Here is a 21,443-nt window from a genome sequence, read left to right as displayed (position 1 = left end):
AGAAGGAGGGGCTCATTTTGAGAATCAAATGAAAAAATGCAAGTGACAGTTGTTTTTCTAGCTGGCAAATGAGGAATTGGCCCCTTGTTCTAAGCTGTTCCTAGCTCTGACTTTCTCTGTGTTCTAAGGCCCTTCTCAGCTCTAATGCCCCTGGTCAAAGGCCTCTCCCAGCTCAGACATTCTCTGTGTTTTATGGTTCTTCCTATTCCTAACATCCCCTGTTCTAAGCTCTCTCCCAGCTCACAACTTCTCTGTGTCCTAAGGTCCCTCCCAGCTCTGACATCTCCTGTGTCTATATCCCCTTTCAGTTCAGACATTCTCTGTATTCTAATGTCCCTCCCAGCTCAGACTTGGTATTAAGGTCCTTCCAAGTTCTAACATCCCCTATTCTAAGGCCCCTCCCAATTTTGATATCCCCAGTTTTAGGTCCTCTTCTAGCCCTGGCCTTCCAAGTTCTAAGGCCTTTCCTAGCTCAGATGGAAAGAAAGAAAGAAGGAACTCTGTGTCTTACACTTCTGTGCTAAGAAAGGGATTCAATTCACAAAAGAGAGTGAAGGCCTGAGAGGGACATTTGGAGAGAGAAGCTAGAAAGAACAGGGATTGACACTATGGCAGGGGATGAGATGTTGGGCCACGCCCGGATTTTCAGCGCAGGTAATCCGGTGACTATTCCAGGGCTGGAAGAGGATATGGGAAGGGGCAGTTCACAGATTATGTCTCCTAAGACACATTCATTTTATAGATGAGGAAACTAAGCTCCAAAGAGTGACTTGATTAGGATCCCACAGTTTGAAAGCGATCACAAAGAACCAATAAGCCTGAGAGAGCAAAGGACCGAAGGTCAGTCTTAGAGTCAGGAAAATCACTGGAGCTGGAGCTTTGCCTCCAATTGCTCGAAAGCCATATACTTATGTTACTTTGAGTGAATCATTCACCTTCTTGGTGACCCAAAGCAATCCTCTAATTCAGTTCAAGTCAACACACATTTATTAAGCACCTACAGTATGCAAAACTGTGCTAGGTGCTAGGGATACAAAGAAAAACAAATTAATCAGTCCTACTGACATCTTATATTCTCCAGGACACTCAGGAACAGAGAAGCATAGATGGAGGGAGATGCCATACTGGGTGCTCCGTGCTCCACCCTCTGAAAAAAATTCATTCCTTTGAACAAAAATAAACCAAAATGAAATAAAAAGAACGGGGTTGAGCCAGATAGTCCCTAAACTTCCTTTCTTCCTCAAGTGACACTTATGAGGGTGATAATACTTTTGATAACACTTATAGAGCTATATCTCCAACTTTGAGTTTCCCCAGTAGAACCCAGTGCTTTTCCCCACATTCAGGGACTTTGTGTAAGAGCTTGAGGTATTTGGGACCCCAATCCTCTTTTGGTGTAATCACTCAATCTAGAGCAAATAAAACCAGTCCTTCCTCCCTCTGATGGAGGTAAAAGGGGAGATCATATCCCTCTGTTTAAGAGCTTTAGATCAGGTGAGGTTTAAAGAGAGAGAGAGAGAGAAAGAGAGAGACAGAGAAACAGAGAGAGGAAAGAAAAAGAGAGAGAGAGAAAGAAAGAGAGAGAGAGAGACAGAGGAAACAGAGAGAGGAAAGAAAAAGAGAGAGGAGAGAGAGAGAATGCAAAATCAATATTTGGCTTTGGAAAGTGAGCATTAATAATAGCCTTGAAACCTGAAAACTGAATGATGGGTAATTATAGTGACCTGAGCTTGACCCTGAGGAAGAGATGAGAAAATCCACCTCCTTCCTTCCTCTTTGCCGAGATGTGGTCGGTGGGTGCTTAATAATAGCATGTGTGCTGAAAGACCTGAGTGGGTGGCTGAGTTTGCAGGATTTCCATCTTTTTTTCTTATTTTTTAATTCTTTTCTACAGAGCCTGGGGCAGGCTTTCCAGAGTGTCCCCAAAAATCTTCGCACAGTTCATTTATCCTTTTGGGGGGATACCCTGTATTTGGCAATGGAGAAGTTAAGATAGCAATACAAATTCAAAAAAGGGGAAAATAACAGAAAAGTAAACTTGGAGCTATATTATTTCAGAAAGGAGGAATAGTATCTTGGAAAGGACTGACATGGAGTTAGGAAATAGCTGGGTTCATATTTTACCTCTGTCACATTCTAGATCATATTGTAATCTTGGGTAAGTTGGGTAAGTTCAGAGCCTAATATGGTACAGAAAAATGAATCTGCCTTTGGCATCCCGGGAGACATAAATCTTGAGCTGGAAGAGATTTTAGAGGTAATTCGGTGGCTAGCACCAAGGACCTGGACTCAAGAGGAAAGACTTAAATTCAAACCTAGTCTCTGATTTTTACTAGCTATGTGATTCTGGGCAAGTCACTTCATGTCTGCCTGTAAAATGGGGATAATAATAGCACCTACAGCCCAGATTTTTGTGTGCAGATTGTGAGATAAAATTTGTAGAGCACTTTGCAGACCTTTAAAGGGCTCTATAAGTGCTAACTATTATTATTAGATCAATCTTTTGGACCTAGAGAGGTGACTAGTGAGGTGACTAGATGTGACTAGAGAGGTGATTTTTGAGATCTAAAGAAGTGACTTGTCTAAAGTCATACAATCAAGATCCTCTGATTCCTAATTTTTCATTGAATCACTTATATCTTAGAGATCAGTAAATACTGTAAATCAGTGCTTGGTTGATTGTTTTTGTTGATTGTTAAGACTTAAGAAAGTGTTAATATTGCAGATGAAACTTGAAAGTTCATGATGATAACATTTTTCCTTTTTAGGGAGAATGTTATTAAACTTTGGCCAGGCAACCCCTATCTACTTCTTGATGGAAGATGCAGGTTAGTGAGTGATCACACCAGCAAAGGAACCTAACCTGTTCCCTTCAGTGCTCTCCCCCTCTCTCCTCCCTTCTCATTTTACCCAAGGATAAATTTACCTTTTAAGCATAAATTTACTCTCTGAGAAAGGAGAGTATATTACCTATGATCATATTGGTGATAGAGCTAGGAATAAAAATCAGATGTCACAGAATCCCAGAAACTGAGTATTGGATAGTACTTCAGCCTCCATCCAAACTTGACCCAGAAAAGAACAATTCTGACAAGTGTTCAGTTAGCTAATAAGCATTTATTAAGCACCTATTAAGCCAGAGGCTGTACTAAGTGCTGGGTGAGGGTGGGTGTCAAAAAAAGACAAAAGACAGTTCCTGCCTTTAAGCTGCTCCATTCAAAGCTTCCATATTTACAATTAGAAGGCCTTCCTATTCAAATCTTTCTTTTTTTTATAGAGAAGTAACTGAAACCACATTCTAAGTAGGAAGGGGAAAGGCAATAAACATTTATTAATCACCTACTGTGTGCCGACTTTGTGCTAAATTAATTATATTAATTCATTTGGTCCTTAGGATAACCCTGGAAGATACAGTACTGCTATTATCCTACTATTTTACAAGGTAGATTCAAATTCAGCTCTTCCTGACTCCAAGCTCAGTAATCTATCCACTGTGCAACCTAGGGAGGACAATATATAAATAACTATGTACTAATAACTATGTAACAAAATAACTGTAACTATGTACAAGATAAATGCAGGATGATTTCACATTTATAATTGATATTATATTGTTTACTTTGTCAATGGGTTGGGGTGGGGCTGGAGAGAGCAAGAGAGAATTTACAACTCAACAATTTCTTTTTTGAAAAATGAACGTAGGGGTAGCTAGGTGGCGCAGTGGATAGAGCACCAGCCCTGAAATCAGGAGGACCTGAGTTCAGATCTGTTCTGACACTTAACATGTCTTACCTGTGGAACCCTGGGCAAGCCACTTGACCCCGATTATCTCAGTAAAAAAAAAAAAAAAAAAAAGTGTAAAATATAATAAAAATAATTTTTTAAAGAACTGTGCAGGAAAAAATTGGAGGCAATCACAGAAAAAAGAGAGTAGCAGTTGAGGGAAACTTAGAAACATCCTGAAGAGGGTGGGATTTGAACATGGAGGAAGCTCTACTTCAGTTCTTCTTGAGAGAGAACCCATCATCCCTTTTAGCAGCTGGGGCCATTTTGGACAGCTCTAATGACTCTGGGAAAGTGAGGTTGTGACCTTGCACAGCCCTCTCTCACTTAAATCCAATTCATCTGCATGTCATGGCATCTCCTCCCAGTCTTCAAGAAACAAAGACATAGGGCTTAAGACCTAGGGCAAAGAATGTTGGGACTGGAGTCAGGAAGACTGATCTTCCTAAATTCAAATCCAGCCTCAGATCTTCCCTAGTCATGTGATTCTGGGCAAGTCACTTCACCTTCAATTTTCCTCAGTTTCCTCCGGGTTAAAATGAACTGGAGAAGGAAATAGCAAACTACTCCAGTATTTCTGACAAGAAAACCCCAAAGGGGGTCAGGAAAAATGGGACATGACTGAAAAATGACTGAACAACAGCAAGATTGTTAGGAAGCTTCCCCTTGACATCCAGCCTAAATTTCCATTTTTTTTTCTGATTTTAAGTCCAGAATGTCTGTTCACAGAATGTCTCCACACCAGTCCTACTTCCAGATGAAAATGGAAACATTCACACAAACATCCAGCTGTTTTTTATGTAGCGTTTGGCTTTTTTGTTGTTGATGGGACAGGACCAGAGTGTGTGCGTGGGGGAGATTGATGGACATTTCCCGTTCTATCTTTCTGCTGCCATGCAGCCAAGGTCAGAGGGCCTTGTGAATTAGGAGCTTCCGTTGTCCAAAGTACATGGAGTTCACTGCATTGATTAGAAAGCCTCATGGTGGTTGTGAGCTGCTCTGGTGCCTTCTATTTCCTGTTTGTGAGTAGCTGGGACGCTCTGGTGTTCACTGGGGAGAGGACTTGGCTGGCTTGGATGTCGTGAGCTCAGGCCAACCCAGATGCAGCCTCTGGGTCAAGGGTTTATGATCCCAATGATGATAGATCCATGCATGAAAGAACCTTCTTCTTTGCCAAGATGGATCCAAACTCGAGTACCCCCTGGCAGGGATTCATCGGAGTTTATCTAGAGTGTCATTTTTCTTATTGGCATTTGTCAAACACCTTAGATTTATGTGGGATCTTCTTTTGGAATGGTGTCAGGGCCTTAACCCCAACTCTGACTGGCTTTTCTTTGAGGCTCTGTATTAGGCGTTGGGGAGGGAAGAAAACACCCCTCCTCAGGTCGAGGCTCAGAAAAGGAGGATGGGAAGAGCCTAGATCTGGAGCTAGAACCTTGGGAACCATGGAGTGTAACCGTCTGGTTTTAGAGATGAGAAGAATGAGATAGACCCAAGTGTCTGACCTGAGATGACCCAGTTTGTTAAATTTCTGAAGGGAAATAGTCTCTGGTTCCTGAAACAAGCTCACAGTAGAGTTTGAGCAGGTGGTTTGTGAGGGAATATTACCCCAGATGATTAAGGAAGAGGGGAGGGAAGAAGTAAGGGGAACAGATGGCACCCTTATAGTTATCTCAGGCCCCATTCTCCTTTTCCCTCCAAACCGACTTCCCCTTCTCCTTTTCTGGGTCATTTTTCAGTATTTGGTAGTAAAAAGCAAAGATTGTGTGGGGTGAACACCAGAACATGCACTACAAGTGAACAACTATCCTCCTGGCCTCCTGATGTGGAGACCCTGACCTGGGGCAATACTGGTTGGCCTTTACTCTGGCCTCCAGTGGGATGTTTATTCACCCCCATAGCATTCCTTTAGAGAGAAAAATTTCCAACCTGCAAGTCCGAGGATTGGTCCCTTTTTTTTGGGGGGGGGGGAGGGGAACATATAATATAACAGAAAGTGAGCTGGATTTAGAGGAGTTATAATCAGACACTTCACTAAGTCACCAAGCTTCTCACAGGCTTAGTTATCTCATCTAAAAAATGGGAATAATAATAGCATCTACTCCACAGGGTGGTTCTGAGGATCCAAGGAGATAATCCATGCAAGGCAGTTTGCAAATCTTCAAGTGCTATGTAAATGCTAGCTAATATTATGATGATCTGTTTATGTTTTTCCCACTCTGGAGGATATAAACTCCCTGGGGCTGGAACTAGCACAGCGCCTGGTTAAACTGGATTGAATTCCCTTCAGTGCGGAAAAAGGCTGGTGGGAGGTTTTTTTCTCCTTTTTCTCCTTTACTTGAGGCAATTATCCTTCCCTGCTTACAAATTCTTCACTGGCTTAGCCACCATTGCCCATGCCCAGGGCATGCTGTACTGGAGAGCAGTGCAAAAATCAATATTCCTGATAGTGCATTTTCATTTTCCCCTGAGAGTCTCCAGGCCCTACCTCCGGGGGCTCCCCATTTTGTTTTCCTTCCTTCTGGGGGCTTGCCGGTCCTTCTGATTTGTATGGTTTCCATAAATGTTTCAGTAGGAGTAACTGACTCCTTTTTTTCCAGATTACTCATGGCAAAACGGGGATCATGGCTTTCTTTCCTTGAGAGAAGGAGCGTGGGGTTTTGTAGACGGTCAGCTGGGGACGGTCCCAGAATTCCCCATGTCTTTGCAAGCATGTCAGTTTTAGAAAGTGTTCCTTCTGCCCATCTCCAATCTAGGTTGCTGAAGCTCGTGCCCGGCTAGAGCATCTTGCTTGTTTGTCCTAGGCGCTCCAGCTTACAGAGAGGGAGAGGGACCCTCCGGGGCCTCCTTGCCAACTGTCACTTCTTCTAAGTGTTTCCTTCCTCCTGGTTGCAATGGAGGCTTTGCTGGGAGGCTCTGGATGGCTGGGTGCTGTTTCCGCTGGTGTGGCTGATTGTGCAATCTCTTCCTGCTCTCTCTGTAAGTAAGCAGCCACTCAGCTGACCCGCTGATGAGGTGGCACTCTGATCCTTGGGCAGCCGCCAGAGCCAGGAGTAAATCACCAGAAACGACACTTATGTCCTAAAATTAGGAGTGAAAACATCCAACCAGCCTTTCAAATACCATTGCCATAAATGTGAAGCAGGTAGCCTGGAACAGTCAGTAAACGTTTATTAAGTGCCTGCTCTGTGCCAGCCACTGTGTTAAGCGCAGGGATACCAGGAAAAGCAAAAGACAGTTCTTGTCTTCAAAGAGCTCACAACCTAAAGGGAGAGGTGTCAGCAAGCATTTATTAAACACCAACTGTGTGCCAGAACTGTGCTAAACCGGGGATAGGAGGAAAGGCAAAAGACAGTTCTTGTCTTCAAAGAGCTCACAATCTAAAGGGAGGGGTGTCAGCAAGCATTTATTAAACACCGACTATGTGCCAGAACTGTGCTAAACCGGGGATAGGAGGAAAGGCAAAAAACAGTTCTTGTCTTCAAAGAGCTCACAACCTAAAGGGAGAGGTGTCAGCAAGCATTTATTAAACACCAACTGTGTGCCAGAACTGTGCTAAACCGGGGATAGGAGGAAAGGCAAAAGACAGTTCTTGTCTTCAAAGAGCTCACAATCTAAAGGGAGAGGTGTCAGCAAGCATTTATTAAACACCGACTGTGTGCCAGAACTGTGCTAAATCTGGGATAGGAGGAAAGGCAAAAGACAGTTCTTGTCTTCAAAGAGCTCACAATCTAAAGGGAGAGGTGTCAGCAAGCATTTATTAAACACCGACTGTGTGCCAGAACTGTGCTAAATCTGGGATAGGAGGAAAGGCAAAAGACAGTTCTTATCCCGAAGGAGTTTGCAATCTAGTGGGAGAGATGTCAGTAAGTAAGAATTTATTAAATGCCTACTGTGTTCCAGAAAAGTTAAAAAGCCATCTGTGCTCTCAAAGAGCTCACAATCTAATTGTATAGAGGTCAGAATTGTAGATTTGGAACCAGAGGATTAATTTCCTATGTTACCTTGGGCAAAACACTTATCTGGGGGTTTCAACTAGACTTCCAGCTCGGAATAGATTATCTTTTAAATAAAATTAATAAATAATATATCAATAAAATCAACACATCACAACATGAATCAATAAATGTTAAATTAATAAAGCGGTTTTTAACATTTAAAAATTTTCCCTAACTTTTCCAGCATAATTGGTGTCCTTTGTGATCCTCCATATTTGATTTTGTGCATTAAAAAAGATCATTCTGAGAAGGGCTCCATGGACTTCACCAGACTGGCTGAACTATGATACAGGGGAGCCTAAGAGGCCCTGCTTTAATTAATGATTAGATGTGGGTTAGCGAGCTCTGCCAGCCCAGAACAGGCTTTGGCAATAATAATCAGCTCTTATTAGGTCCTTTAATGCTTACTGAATGCCTTGTATGGAACGTCCCTTTTCAATCCCAATCCAACCCTGGGAGATAATCTAGGGAGAGCTCTTTTTTACAGATGAGGAAAGGCTAAGCTTTTTTGCCCATGGGCAAACAGCACCATAGGTTAGATTCCCACTGAGGTTTTCCTGCCTCTAAACCCAGCACACTAGACCACTATTTACCACAATGCCCGGTAGGGGAAACTGTGCCCCTCCTCTGAAGGCCTGGTACAAAGCAAATCTATTCTTTTCTAGTTTCAGAGGGGATTATAGAATTAGAGGATTTTTAAATGTCAGAGGTGGAAGAGACCTTAGACATCATCATGTTTTAGGATCAAAGGGTCAGTCAAAACACCTACAATATGCCAGGCGCTGAGCCAATTATTGGGGTTACAAAGAAAGGCAAAAAAAAAAAAAAAAAAAACAAAAAACAAACCCTCTGGCCCGGATAGCCAGGCTATCTCCTAATAATTAGCTTTGATATGCTTGTTTGACTTCACTGGTCTAGTCCATTCCCCCTCACATTTACAAGGAGAAGCTGAGGCTCAGAAAACTAGAGACCTTACCAATGGCGAGACAGTGTGGCGCAGGCGGGGTAATGGACTTAGGGCCAGGTCACCCACCCCCGTTAGATCGAAAAGAAACTGAGCTAAGTCTGGTCGCCGCCCGACAAGGCGATCGCAGGCAGAATTTATTTTCCAGAGAAGGGAAACTGAAGCTTAATTAACTTGCTCAAGGTAACACATGGAGCAAAAGTAAAGCGTTGAAAATAACCTCTTGTTGCTCCTCAGAACAACTTTGGAAGGCAGGTGGCTTCTTTTCCCTGGCTCACGTTTGAACTCGGGTGGTTCTATCGCTCCAGAGCGCTATCCACCGCGCCATCCGGCTGCCTCGTGCAGCAAAGGCTGGATTCAAACTCTGGGCTTCTCAGGCGCTTTCCCACCGACTGGGGAAGAGCTTTGGGGAGCCCTCTGCGTAACTCGGGAAGGAAGAGGCGGCGGGGCATCTGTGCGCCTGAGCCCAGGGGCAAGTGGGGGGGCCCTCCGGGTTGCCCCAGGCTGCAATTAGAGAATGAAGAGGCGGGGCTACCGGGAGGAGTTTGTGGAGTAGTGGGCGGGACTCCGAGAAGACAGAGCGGACTCCGGCTAGGGAATTTCGGAGGGATTGGGCGGAGCTCCACGGCTCTGGGCGTGGCTTAGAACTAGAGGGAGGAAGGAGAGACCTAGAGTGGGCGGAGCGCATGCGCGCTATTATTGGCAAGAGCATGGGGAGGCGGAGCGCGGCTGGCTCCTCCCCATCCCTCGGTCCAGGGGCGAGGCTAGAGCAGGCGCTGTTCCGTCCCACCCCCTCCTCTGGGCTGGGCGATCTTTGGCTAGGGCGGTGGCCCTAGGGGAGGAGGCGGGGCTTGAACAGGCGCTGTCGGATCTCATCCCTCCCCTTGGGCCGGGCCGGAGGCGGGACCGACTGCCGAGAGGGGCGCGAGCGCCGCCGCCGGTCCCGGCCCCGCCCCCGGGCCGCGCGCATCCCCGCGCGCCGCGCCGCGCTCAGTGCCAGGCGGGAGGCGGCAGCGGTTGGACACTCGCTCGTCGGCTGCGGAGCTTGCGGGACTTGGGCGGCGGCGGCGCCTCGGGCTCCTGGCGCGGGCACCTCTAGGCAGGTGAGCCGCGCGGGCTGCGGAGAGGCTGGGGTCGGGGAGTCGGGCCTGGGCGGGGCCGCCCGGCTTACTGCTGGGGGGTGGGCGCAGGTGGGGCTCTGCGGCCGGGGATCGGGGGGCCGAGCGGGGACTGGGGTGGGGGTCATCCCCTTCTCTGTCCCGCTCTCCTGCCGCTCCCTTCGCTCTGGGGGGAAAGCTCCTCACTGCCCTTCCCTCTCCCCAGCGCCTCCCCCACTTCCCTACCTCTCTTCCCTTTTCCCAGCCTCCCTTCCCCCTCCCCATGCCTTCTTCCCCCTCTCCAGCCTCCCTTCCCCCTCCCCAGCCTCTTCTCCCCCTTCCTAGCCTTGCCTTCCCCCTCCCCAGCCTGCCTTCCCTGACCCCCCCCCCACCTTCTACTCCTTCCCCAGCCTGCTTTCCCTCTCCCCAGACTCTCCCCGTTCCCAGGCTTCCTTCTCCCCGTTCCCAGCCTGTTCTCCCCCTTCCCTACCTTTTCCCCTCTGCCTAGCCTCCCTCCCAGCCTCCATTCCCCCCTCCTTTCCTCTTCCCAAACCTCCTTTCCTTTTTCCTTTTACCTCTTCCATGCTCCCTTTCCCCTTCTCTTTCCCCTTTTCTCTCCCCTTCCCTTCCTTTTCCTATTCTCCCTTCCTTTCTTCCTCTCCCCCTTCTACCTTTTCCTATTCCCTCCCTTTTCCGTTCTCCTTTGCTTTCCTTTTGCTTTTTTCGTTTCCATTCTTTCCCCCTCCCTTTCCCTGCTTCCTCCACCTCTTCTCTTTCCTCTTCTCCTTTCCTTCCTCCTTTTTCCCTCTCATTTCTGTACCCTCTTCTTTTCCCCTCCCTTTCCCTTTAACCCTTTCTCTTTTCCCTTCCGTTTTTCTTTTCTCTCTCCTTTTTCCCTTCTCTCCTCTCTTTCCTTTCTTCCCCTTCTACCTTTCTCCTTCTCTTTCCAGCTCTCCTGTTAATATCTCGGTGCTTCTGCTCTCCTCCCTATCCCTCCCTCTCCATTTCTCTTCCTAGCTTCAGTGATTTGAATTTGTTCAGGGAAGCAGCTTGACAGGCTCAGCAGAACCTTAGGAGAAAATGGGGCCTTTCCAGGCCTCAGTCCCTTGTAGTCCTTTTTGGGAGGTTTTGGAGCCCTGGGAAAGAAAACCCCGCTGAGTGTACTGTGTGCATCTCAGTGTGGAACATACACACACTCTCCCCCCTATATTTGGCTTTACTGTAGGCCGCCCATTTCTGGAGTGTGTGGAAGGGCTCAGCATATTAAAGAAAGACTCAGTCTTAGTTGGAAGCAAATTGGGAGGGGTTCTTTTTGCTCACCCTTAGGAGAATTAGGCAAACTCCCCCCCTTTTTTTTTCTGTACACATATTTTTTTTTTTTTTAGTCAGAATTAAGTTTTGTGGGGTTTTTCTTTTACTCTGGTACGGGGTGATGATATTTACTAAGGGTAGTAGTTATATATTTAAAAAAAAAAATCAGATCCTTTTATGGTGTAGACTTAATGCCCGAGATCCCATTTGTCTTCTCCAAATCAGTAATGGCAGAAATCTTAGGCACTCCAAGAATGAATTTCATTGTCCTCACCCTACAGATCACTCACTCTCCTGACACCATTTAATATAATAGAGGGGACACATCTAATATAATAGAGGGGGAAATGATTAAGTATAGGCTGTTGCTTTGTGCTGTCTGCTCAATTGCAGTTCTTGCGTTCCATATTAATCTATATTCACCATAAAACTAAAGGGGATGGTGGTATGTGGATTCTTGATAATCCACAGACCGATTTCAAAAGAAAGTGACTTAAGAAAAGGTTTTATTCTTTTGGAGCTATGTGTTGTAGCCTGTGGCCTTGATTCCAGTGATTATGAGAATATCGGTGAACAGAATGAAATAAAACTTAATGTGATTGAATTGTAAATATTTAACTGAAGTATTTTATCGTGGCCTTTTTTTTTTTTTTAACAGAAGGTTTTTTTAAAAAGTGGCTTAAAGGTCAGATCCATTTGTCATAAATTCAGAATGGAGTCTGGATTACTTGAAGTAAAAAAGACCTTTTGGATTTTAATCGATTGCAGAAATACTGCACGTGATAGCCAATTTTTAATAATCATTTTGTTAAATCGCATGCTGATTGCTTTAAGCAGCATTTATGTCTATCCCTTTACGTACAGTTTGGGGTCAGATTTTTAGCAAATAGCCTTTCTAAACGCTATTGGATTTTTTTTTTTTTTTCGTTAAATCTTCATGCTTACTGCATCTGTCACTTCTGGGATCTGCTCCAAGCATGAGGTGGAGATTCACTATAATGCCAGTGAAATGGAATGCTCAAAAGGAAGGATAAATGATCAGTTCCTAGTTCTGTAGCAAGGAATGTAAAAAGATGTTATTTGATAGTTTCCTAGATGCTAATTACTTAACATTTAAAGCATATGTGTGGCTTTTTGGACACAGCTTTGTCTCTTTTCCCATTTATCATGTGAAGATGAATTTGTGTTCTTATTCAGAGCCTGAAAAACCTTTCAATCCCATTTGGTGATCTCAACATATGCCACTCCCTCTGTTTAAGAATGCTGTCTCATACTTGAGAAACAGAGCCTTTAAAACCCAAGAAGTATTTTCTAGATGAAAGCCTCGAAATCTTTATAAATACTTCAGCACCTCCTAGTACCTTGGATGTTCAGTAATTGCATCTCTCAGGATTTTCCTTGCCCTAGTTCAGCTCAGATCCTTCACAGGAACAGAGGATGATTCCATATTTCCTTTTCCAGGCTCACTTTGTACTTTGGTTAGAAATTGTTTCAACCTTTAAATCACAGCCTCATCAACCCTTTGAGATCAGAAGCCAAATGTGAACTTCATTAGGGTTAGAGGAGGCTTCAAATTGGTTCATTTTAATGCTGTGCCATAGATGAGAGCCGGATACGTACCCTGAGGGCAGTGGACGTCACTGACTATTACTAATGAATGAATAAGCTACCCTTCTTTCTTAAGGTTGAAGTAGCTTGGGTACTGGGCCCAGTTTTCTTGCCATTTTCTGCCTCCCTCCTCACCAGCCAAAACCAGCACTTGGGAAAAAATCATTCAGGTGCAAAAACCAAACACGTTAGCATTTTCCCTAGCTCGGGAATCCGATTTATATCCAGGTGTTTTTCACTTTATCAACAGTAATGACTGGCTCGGAGCCTGTATTAGGGCAGATTGCCAGGGAATACATTGAATGTGACACATTTCAGTGACTAAAGAGAGGCGTTTGTAGATGGCCCTCACCCGGGCCAACACTGGGGTCGCACCTGGTCTTATCTCAGCCTTTTCACAAGGGACGGAAATTGGATTTTGCAGGCGCATGTTTTCTCTTTTGGGGGAAGGAGTGGGGTTGATTTAGTCATTTCGAAACCATTGTTAGTGTTTTGCTTTGTTTTACTTTTTATATTGCCTATTTTGAAACCATTCGAGAAAAGTTCTTTTGCCCAGAACAACCTATTCCTGGGAATTCTGAGAAGCAATTTGGCTTCTTTGGGGTCACATTTTCTTCTGATGGTTCCGGTCCATTAAAGTGATTGGATACCAGGTATCCAACATCATTTTGGCAAATTGGGCCCGGTGGATTTTTGGTGTTTTTGGAAAGTTTCTTTTTCTGATGAAGGTTCACGTTTTGATTGTGATCATTCTTAAGGATCCCATTCTTAGGTGGGGCTTAATGAGACCTGGGTGTGAATTCTTTCTTTGATATTTCCTGTAGGGATACTCTTGGGGCCATCTTCAGATTTGATTTTGGAAGGATTTTGGGAGATTATTTAGAGGGCTTCTTAACTTGTGGTTCATAGATGTGATTCTTTTTTAAAAATTTTTATTATTTATTCATTTATTTTTTTCATAGAAGTGATTCTTTAAAAAAAAATTTGATAGTAGAATGACCATGGGCAAGTCACTTAACCCTGATTGCTTTGCCAAAAACCAATTTTTTGAAATAATGACTTCAATATAATTGGTTTCCTTTGATATGTTACATATTTTATCTTATGTATTTTAAACCCTTAACTTCCACAGTGGTCTGTGACACCAGGACAGCTAATGATCTGATTTAGACCCACCAGAACCTGAAAAAGAATCCTCTACAGCTGACTTGACACAGCTATCCAGCCTTTGGTTAATGGTGGCCAGTGAGGGGCAGCAACACATTGTCTCTCGAGATAACCCATTTCATTTTTGCTTCCATCAAACCTGAATTTGTCTCTTTGTACATTGCTCTCCTGGGTCACCCCTCCCCCCAGTTGGCTGACCTCCTGCTCTAGGTTAGACTTCCTGGTTCCTTCAGCCAGTTCTTATATAGCATGGACGTGAGGCCCTGTATCATCCTGATGGCCCTCCACCGAACAGTCTTCCCCTTTCCTGAGCCTATTTTCTTCCTCTGTAAAATGAGCATCATAGCATCTGTTACGCTTGCCTCTCAAGGTTGTGACGAGGAATCAGTGAGAGATCACGCGTGTCGTGTGTGAAGCATTCTGCAAATGCTGGGTTTTGTAGCGTCGTGATGATAGACCTTTAGAGCTGCGAGGGCCACCTCAGCTCAACATCCCCTCCATTTGAAAGCTGAAAAATTAGATGATAACACAGCTAACCCGCGGGGCTCTAGAAGCCAGCAGAATAAGGGGAAAAAATGTCTTTTTTCTGAACCATGAAATCTCAGCCCTCCTCCTGTCAGAACTGAATTTGATTATATGGGGGAGAGCAGGGAAAACCTTTTAATATGAAGGAGGGGGAGAAATGAGGGGAATGGGACAGTATATTAAGCATGTCTGCAATGCATCAGTAGGCCCAAAGGAAAAAGGCTTCTCCCAGACAAATGGCTCCAACCGAGAACGGACATGCATTTTAAGATCATGGCAAAAAATGGATTCTGCTGTGGTTCTGCAGGAAGTGGCAGCTTGGAGAGATAGCTGCATTTGGGGTTCTAATCACACAAGCTTGGACTGAAGCCTAATATAACCCTGGAGACATGCAGGCTGGTGGCTGGTAGTGATATTAGGTTCTATGTTCACATCTTTTGTGAATTCAGAGGAATGAGAAGCTTCAGTGGGAAAGGGTGGGTAGACCCTGTTAGACAACCAAAGGTAGGAGTGCAAACATAAAACATAAAATAAACTGGGGGAGGTGAGTGGGATTGCCTAAGTACATTATCCTTTTTGTGTCATGACTCATGTGTTGTATCACGTGTATGTAAATATTTTTAAATGAAGGATTGGACTCTTAGAATGCTAGTATGGGATGAGATACTCCGAATGAACCCTTTGGTTTTATATGTAGATGAGAAAACTCAGGCCCCAGAACTGCTGCTTGCTTAAGGTAGACAATTAGCCTGTGGTTAATCCTGGACTACAGGTTCCTGTTGGCCCTACCATTTAGTGCTCTTAAAACACACCACACTGTTTCTTAGGTAGTGTCGATTCCTTTGTATCTTTTCACTGATTCATCATGTGCAGTTTGAATCTCGGTATACTTTTTTAGTCCCCCTCTTCAGAGCATTCTCAGTCCTAGTTCACCTGCTTTAGTTCCTGGCTTTCAGTTGGTCGATCATTTTTAGAAAATGACTATATTTTTGTATTTCATTCTAACTTTTGATCCAGATTTTCAAGCGATTTGTTGAATTCTGAATTCTGAAGAGAGATTATTTCAGAAATTCTTAACATTGAACTAAGACCATAGATTTTTTTCTTACAGGCGTTCAGATCAAAATATACCAAATTAGTTTTTTAAATTAATTAATTGATTTTTAGCACATTATGAATCATGTTGGGAGAGAAAATCAGAGTAAAAAGGAAAAATCATGGGAGAGATTAAAAAAACAAACAAACCAGAAAAAGGAAGTGAACATAACATGTGTTGCTTTACATTCAGTCTCCTTAGTTCTTTTTCTGGATACACAAATTAATTTTAATGAAGTATTTCCTTAATTCCACATTCTGATCACACACAAACATGTTAATAATCGTAGCCTGTTTGTTACTTAAAGGACTGATGATATTTCTGTGTTCTCTAGAGAACCTGTACAGCTTTAAGATATTGTGTGGTTCTTGGATCTCTTTTTAATAGATCCTGCTCTGAGTGCTCATGCTGGCAGTGCTGTGTAGTATTGATAAGAAAAATATATCAGAACTCAGACAGGAGCAGCTCAAGTCCAGTTCTGACAAACTATACCACTGGTAACAGACATAATTAAAACCACCAGAGATTAGTAAAAGATTATAATTGGTTCAAAGCTGGACCAGACTCGCTCTCCAGGGACTCAGACCAGACGAGGTAGTCTGTGCATCGGAGCACTTTGAATCAAGCAATTTTCACCAACATGGAGTTGAATATGTATTTCTAGATCTCAGCTACTGTTGAGGTTGACCCACAAAGCCATAACATTTGAATTATTCTGAATAACTATAAACACAGACTTAGGTACAGGAAGCAAAAGGGTGACATGTGACTTCCAAGTTTTTTTTTTTTTTTTCTATCCAGGATCCTAGGAATAGCTTAAAACAATTCATACTTCCTCTCTTCCAGCAGCCTTCCCCCCCAAATAACAACAAAACAAAATAACAACAGTAGTTTGGTGTCATTTTAGTTGAGAGTTTAAATGAATCTTAATGTCTAGGAGTTATTTTTCATTTTTCCAGAGACCTGCATAAGATAGGAGTTTGCTAATAGGTTTTTGTAAAGTAAAAATTCATTCACTATTTGCTTCCCTAGTAAGATAAAAACCACTTACATTCCTTTGCTTGATCGTCAGACATTCCTACTTAAAGATCTTAATTCCTTTCATTCTCAGAAACTTAAAAGAATGGGCAGCAATTTATTAATTAAAAATACAGTTATCTGATGCCCCATTAACATTTCATAGCAGTAACCGTGTACACGTGCGTTGTCAGACTTTTAGTAAATGGGGGACCTCTTAGGAAGCTCTACCCCTTGCCCAGCACCATGTTGTATTAGCTTTGTGGTTAATTCCTTTGCCGTTTGCATATCAGTTTTTCTTGGCCAACAAGAGAGAGTGGAGAGTGTCTCTGTGCTGGTTTCATCTTTTTAAGGTGGTGCTTGAGGAAATAATGTATTGGCTGCTTTGGACATGCACAGCATTCTGTACTGGGGGGCCCTTTTCTACATGCAGCGTGCAGAGTAGTAGTGTTCCTTAGTCTTTGGACTAGACCTTTTGCATTTCAAAAAGTGACATCGTTTCCCCTTCCTCACGGCCTATAGCTTTCTTATCCCTTCTCCTTTGCTCTTTGAGCTCTGGAAAGTAGTGGAGCTAAAATCTTTGGTAGTATCGATTTTAAATAGATTCCCAGTGGCTTTTGAGCTTTTCCCAAGACTGTCAATTTGCCTATCCGGAAGGCTACGGATGAAGCAGTTTAAATTTGCCGAATTAAATTGTAAAGTTTATGGAATGAAATTACATGCTGCTCTGGCAAAGTATGGACCACGTGATTCTTCAGTAAAGATGGACATACTAGAACCCAGATGTAGTTACTGTTTAGTAGGCAGCTTGGACAAACAGTGACCCCTCTGCTTGCGAATGGATGCTAAGCCACCAATTTCGTAAGTCCGTTGTTGAAGTCTGAGAATCATTTCCTTTTGAAACCATGTTAGCAATGGCGGGTAGAGTAGGCTAGGCCACAGGAACTGACTTTACCCCTAATGAGGTTGAAATCTCCCACTCACATCTGAAACATACATCAATATTGTACCTTCTGATGGAGGGGGGGGGGAGAAGTTTAATTAGAGCATCAACTCTTCCCTCGTAGACCTGCCCATTTAGTGGAGGGATGAGCCATAGACACTGACGCTTTACACAGTGTCCCAGAATGAGAGCGTGAGAAACTTGTCAGAAAAGTGCCACGTGATTTGCCAAGTGAAGGAAGATGGCCACGAGTGATTATAGATTTAGGAAAGCTTTATTAGGGAGGGGGGAGTAGCATCGGAGTGAGGAACAGGCAGAAGGCCATTTTGGGAGTGGGGGGGAGGCAAGGAATCTCTGGATCAACAGTAGTTCGCTTTGGTCCCACACCCATGGTGGAATACATAAAGGATTGAAATAAGAAATAAGGTGGGAAAGTCGAGCTGGTACCAGATAGTGGAGGCTGTGCCAGGAAAAGGCTGTTTAGCTGTGCGTGTGTGTGTGTGTGTGTGTGTGTGTGTGTGTGTGAGAATTGGTGAAATTTGGGATCCTACGGCCCATTCAGCACAGGAGCAGCCTCTGAGACTTTCAGCCTTTTCTAGATGCACAGCTGGTCCTAGACAGAATTTTGAACAGGCCAAATTTTTCTCTTTGTTAACCTTTCCACCACCTGTTTTTTTGTGTCCTAGTATCTGCCACGAGTTTCCAAAAAGCTTCTTGATCTAAAATTACCCAACTCTTTCCCCCTCCCTTTCTTGGTTTCTCCATCTTTCAGACTCCGAATTTTAGCAGTAGAAGGGACTTTGGAAGCTGTTTAGGGCAACCTATACCTAAAGAAGAATTCCCTCCTCAGCAAACAATGTCAATGACTGGGAACCCATTGCTAAGACAACCTCTCAGTCTGCTCAGAAGTAGGCTGAACAGAAGGTTTTTTTTCCCTCTATAAATCAGACCTAAATTTGCTTTTTTTGCTGCTTCCACTCATTAACCTTAGTCTGGTCCTCTGAGACCAAATAGAATAATTCCATCCACATATCCTTCCTTCAGACATTTGAAGACAGTTGTCTTGTCTCTCCCTTTTTTACTTCCTCCTCCTCCCCTTCTCCAGGTAAACATCTGCAATTCTTCCAGCTGATTCTTATCTGACTTTGAGCTAAGCCCTTTACTGTTCTGGTTGTTCCTCCCGGAACACTGCAGCTTATCAATGTCTTTTTTAAAATTTGCCACCCACAACTGAACCTACAAGTCCAGATATGGAATGACCCAAGCAGAAGACAGGGTAATCACTGCCATATTCTTGGGTGCTCCACTTACCTTGATATAGTCTTCAAATAGGTTTCACTTTCTTGGATGTCATGTCATACTATTAGCTCATTGAACTTGAGGTATACAGGATCCCTCCTCCTCCCCCCTCCCCCATCCCTGAGGCACTCACTCTCCTGGAGAGCTGCTTCTGAGTCGACATCTGTACATTCTTCACTCAGTTCCTCTTTTCAGCCAACTCTGGTGGTTCCCTATTACCTCCAGGATCAAACATAAAACCCCCGACTTAGTGCTGCTCTTCCTACCTTTCCAGCCTGACACTTTCTTTATTCCCCTCCATGGATTCTGTGATTTAGTGACACTGGCCTCCCTGCACTTCTCAGAGAAAGACACTCCATCTCATTTCTGTGCGTTTTCCCTGGCGTCCCCCGGGCTCTGAACGTTCTCTCTTCTCATTTCTCCCTCTTGGCTTCCTTAAACTGTCAGCAGAAGTCTGTCTTCCATAAGTGGCCCTTTCCCCAGTCCTCTTTAGTACCATCCCTTTTAGATTACTTCCCATCTATCCCCTCTGTATCTTCTTTGTACACCATTTGTATGTTGCTTCCCTTGCTCATTTGTGGTCTTTGAGGACAGGGACTGTCTTGATTTTCTTTGTGTCCTCAATCCTTGACACAGTTCCTGGCACACAGAAAGCTCTCCTTGCCTTATCTTGATCCATTGAGTTGGGCATTTAGACCTGACATCTAGGTTTGAATCCATCTGATTTGTCTTTTGCCATATACTCCATCTTTTCCATAAAAACTGCACGATGGGGCAGCTAAGTGGCCTAGTGGACAGAGCACCAGCCCTGAAGTCAGGAGGACCTGAGTTCAAATATGGCCTCAGACACTTAACACTTCCTAGCTATGTGATCCTGGACAAGTCACTTAACTCCAACTGCCTCAGCAAAAAACAAAATGAAATGTAAAAAAACTGCCTGAAAGACTTATTAAATGCTGTTCTGAATCGGTAAATTGGCAAAATCCATTTTGTAGATTTATGGGCAGTAATTATCAAAAAGGGACTAAGGGTAACCTGATGGGATTTTGTCTTCCTGGAAGTCAGGCTCTTTAGGATCAACACTTACTTCCACATTTGATTCCTACTCCCATCTTAGGTTATTCTAGAATTTTGTCTGGAATCTTAGTTCAGCTCACTTTCCTGTGATGGCAGACCCCAGTCTCTTCCCTTTTTTGAGAGTCAAGACATTGTTCTCCAGTCATGCTCATGTTTTTTCTCATGTTTTCCATGATCCTCAAAGATCACTAATGATGGGAGCTCAGTAGTCCCATTTCCAGTTTTTTTCCTCACATATTGTAAAAATTAGCAATGTAATAACAGTTCACTTTAAAAAATGCAGACTTTGCAAAGTGTTTGTTTTTTTGTTTTTAAATTTTATTTTTTATTCATAATTTAAGCATTGAAAAAGAATATTTCCACATAAGAGGCAGAACAAAAAAGAGGCCTGGATGTGAAACTGTAATTCTTTATTTCATACCCCTTGCTTTAACATTGGTGAACATTCTATGTGTTGTTCTTTCAGCTGGCCTTTTTGAACTTCCTTTTGTTCCCTTTGGTGCATTTTTTAAAAAGAGCACTTTGGGGTTATTATTTCAGCCTCCCCTCATTTCCTTTCCCTCATTAAAAACCAAGAGAAAGGAAAAAAAAAAAAAAAAACCAAATCCTTGTAAGAAGGGTAGTCCAGGCAGATTAAAGCATACAGTGTCCCAAAATTTACATCTTTGACCCTAAAGCCTATCATCCCTCTGTCACAGAGGGGTTCCTTCTGTCCTCAGGAGCTGGACTTGGTTCTTAAGTCCTTACAAGTTTTTCTTTGCTGTGTTTTTCTTGTATAAATTTTTTTCTTGGTTCTACTCACTTCACTTTGCATCAGTTTATATTCCCTATATTCAGAATTCTCTTACATAGGCTTGCATTTGCTTTGACCTCCTTATCTCTTTCCTGAATTTGGACTTTGTGCTCTGCCATTGTTCTGGGTCTTCCGAGTTCCTGTGCAGGCCTCCACTTCCTGGATCTTTGCCGTTGAACACGTTGGATATTCAGGGTCCTTCTTTATTCCTGTAGCCCCAGGCTCTGCTGTCTTGGTTTTAGTGCCTCTTGTTGCTTTTCACTGTGCAGCGCTTGTAGCTCTCTTTCCTTTCTTTCTTAATTTTTTAATTGGCTTTTTATTTTTCAAAATACATGTGAAGATATTTTCAACATTCACCCTAGCAAAACCTTGTGTTCCGAATTTTTCTCCCTCCCCTAGACAGTTAAACACGTGCAATTCTTCTAAACATTTCCACATTTATCATGCTGCACAAGAAAAATCAGATTAGAAGGTGGGGAATGAGAAAGAAAAAAAAAGCAAGTAAGCACACAACAAAAAAGGTAAAATTACCATGCTGTGAGTCATACTCATAGTCTTCTATCTCTCTGGATGTAGATGGATTTTTAATCCCTCTTTTATAATCTCTTTGGCATACAGGCCCAGTAGAGACACTGCTGGATCAAAGGGTATGTACAGTTTGATAGTCCTTTGGGCACAGTTCCAAATTGCTCTCCAGCATAGCTGGATCATTTCACAACTCTACCAACAATGTATTATTAGTCTTCCAGTTTTCATCCTTGGGGC

General features: G+C 43.4%; 1 protein-coding gene across 2 annotated transcripts in view; it reads left to right on the top strand.

Annotated features, from left to right (window-relative positions):
• CORO1C (coronin 1C) overlaps window positions 1-21,443 on the top strand; it is a 98,445-nt gene that overhangs the window by 5,952 nt on the left and 71,050 nt on the right. Inside the window, exon 1 of one of the 2 annotated variants that reach the window (XM_051972977.1) lies at window positions 9,732-9,848. The exons of the other annotated variant lie outside the window; for it this stretch is intronic. The gene's annotated coding sequence lies outside the window, so the exon portion shown is untranslated. Of the gene's footprint in view, window positions 1-9,731; window positions 9,849-21,443 lie in introns of those variants that run through there. 2 annotated transcript variants of the gene reach the window in all.

The sequence above is a fragment of the Antechinus flavipes genome, chromosome 1 (assembly GCF_016432865.1).
Source record: "Antechinus flavipes isolate AdamAnt ecotype Samford, QLD, Australia chromosome 1, AdamAnt_v2, whole genome shotgun sequence".
NCBI classification, from domain to species: domain Eukaryota; kingdom Metazoa; phylum Chordata; class Mammalia; order Dasyuromorphia; family Dasyuridae; genus Antechinus; species Antechinus flavipes.
This window is presented reverse-complemented; position numbering and strand designations above follow the sequence as displayed.